The sequence below is a fragment of the Nomascus leucogenys genome, chromosome 3, assembly GCF_006542625.1.
Source record: "Nomascus leucogenys isolate Asia chromosome 3, Asia_NLE_v1, whole genome shotgun sequence".
NCBI lineage: Eukaryota > Metazoa > Chordata > Mammalia > Primates > Hylobatidae > Nomascus > Nomascus leucogenys.
This window is the reverse complement of record NC_044383.1, coordinates 34,170,254-34,172,548: the sequence shown is the minus strand read 5'-3', so window position 1 is coordinate 34,172,548 and position 2,295 is coordinate 34,170,254. Positions and strand designations below refer to the sequence as shown.

General features: G+C 33.2%; 1 non-coding gene across 1 annotated transcript; it reads left to right on the top strand.

Annotated features, from left to right (window-relative positions):
• Positions 1-1,917: 1,917 nt before the first annotated feature.
• Positions 1,918-1,980, top strand: LOC115834551. Its single transcript, XR_004029492.1, has one exon. It is a non-coding gene; the product is annotated as a U7 small nuclear RNA (small nuclear RNA).
• The last annotated feature ends 315 nt before the right edge of the window (positions 1,981-2,295 follow it).

Here is a 2,295-nt window from a genome sequence, read left to right as displayed (position 1 = left end):
GGATATTAATTCTTCCCTAGCTACCTCACAGCTAATGTCGCTTTGAAGAGAAATTTTAAAAGACCTATGAGCTCTTCAATATGTATTATTTGGTTATGTTCCCAGCAACTTTGTGTAAATGGTTTTGCTGGTTCTCTAAGAGGAAGGACAAGGGTGCTTCGTATTGAAGGATAAGGAGCCTGCCTGGTTCCGCCGGTTTGCCTCAGAGCAGCCCTGTAACTCTATCACATAATTACATGTATGTATAATACATATCTACAATTATATGTATATGTACATATAAAATACATATATCATATAATATGTATATTATATATGTAATGTCGTCTTAGAATGACATCTAAGATTATCTTTAAAAATAAACAAATTACACCTATTAGACATATGCATAATTATATATTATATAACATAATCACATATATATGTATACAATCACTTGTAATGGTACCAGATTATGAAGAAAACTGAGGAATAGTGGTCTACTAAAATCTAGAAATATCTGTAAATATATTTAGGTAAAATGTTGTGGTAGTTGGAAAGTATGTTAAAATACTCAGCAAAGAAAAAGAAATAGATGAAATGAAATGGAAAAATGTTAATCATTTTTAAATCTAGGTAGTGGATATGTGGATGCTTATTATGATGTTGTATCTCTTTTACATGTATCAAAATTTGTATAATAAAAATTTGAATATCTTAAAGACAGAAGTAATTAATAATATTAAAATATTCATCATATGCTATTAACTTTTAAAATAAGCTATGAAACAATAAATAGAGTATGTTACCATACTTGTACCAAAAAACAAAAGGAAGAAAAGGAATATAAATTGTAGCACTGGCAGTAAACACCCACCAAGTTATCACTGTTATTATTGCTGGGTGGGATTGTGATTTTTAAAAATCATCTCATTTTGCTTTTCCTATTTTGTAATTTTTATCTGATAATTACTTGCCTTTTGTTTAAATTGTGGAAAATGCTATCTAAAATTCAATAAATAACACCTATTAAATGAATATTTCAGAGACTGAGGATAGCCTGTCTTGGTGAAACTGAAAAAAACAGGCACTTCCATTCCTATTTGATGAAAATGTAAACTACTATAATCTTTTTAGTGAGTAAATTGGCAATAACTATTAAAATTCTAAATGTTTGCTGGGCACAGTGGCTCACGCCTGTAATCCCAACACTTTGGGAGGATGAGGCAGGTGGATCATGAGGTCAGGAGTTCGAGACCAGCCTGGCCAACATAGTGAAACCCCGTCTCTACTAAAAATACAAAAAATTAGCTGGGCGTGGTGGTGGGCACCTGTAATACCAGCTACTCGGGAGGCTGAGGCAGGAGAATCACTTGAACCAGGGAGGCAGAGTTTGCAGTGAGCCAAGATCATGCCACTGCACTCCAGCCTGGGCAATAGGGCGAGACTCCGTCTCAAAAAAAATTCTAAATATTTACGTCCTATTTTTCAGAAATAAATAAAAGAAGAACGAAAGAAAATAAAATCCCAAAAAGAAAAAGTGGAGACGAAATAACCCAGGGGGTCATCAATAATGGACTGGCTAAATCCATCATGGTTCATCCATACAATGGACTATTACGCAGAAGTATGTGAGGCAACAGTAAGCGGTATTTGGTGGGGAGGTAGGTGCAGAAACCTTGTATAAAATGCTACCATTTGTGCAAAAGGTAAAAAGGAAGAAAAAAGGAATATGTGCTTATTTACTTGTACATGGATAAAATGTTTCTGAAAGATACATTTTAAAAACTGATAACATTGGTTGACTCTAGAGAAGGAAACTAAGGGCTGGGTATGTGGGAAAATAGGATACTTACACATTTTGAAATTAGAAAAACATGAATTTAATGCCCATTCATATAAATAAACATAATTACAATTAAATACAAAATATAAAAATAGGGTTACAGCTCTTTTAGAATTTGTCTAGCAGATTTTTCAGTAAAAAAAAAAAAAATACAAAATATGGTAAAACAAAAAAGGGAGGGTATGGCATCAAGTCAGTATATTTCCAAATGAGTGCAATTACAAGAGAAAGAACAACCAGAATGACATCTAAGATCATCTTAAAAGCCTCTGGTTCCTTTTTTTTTTTTTTTTTTTTTTACCATGATTCTACCAATCGAGGCTGCTAGAAGTATTATAACGATAGTTTTTATTACTTGCCCCATGGCACAGGTTTTAATGATGGTTTGGAAATCAGGGTTCTAGCCTTGCATTACCCATGGTAGCGCAATGGGAGATGACGGGCTTCTCCATCATTCTTCCTTATAATCA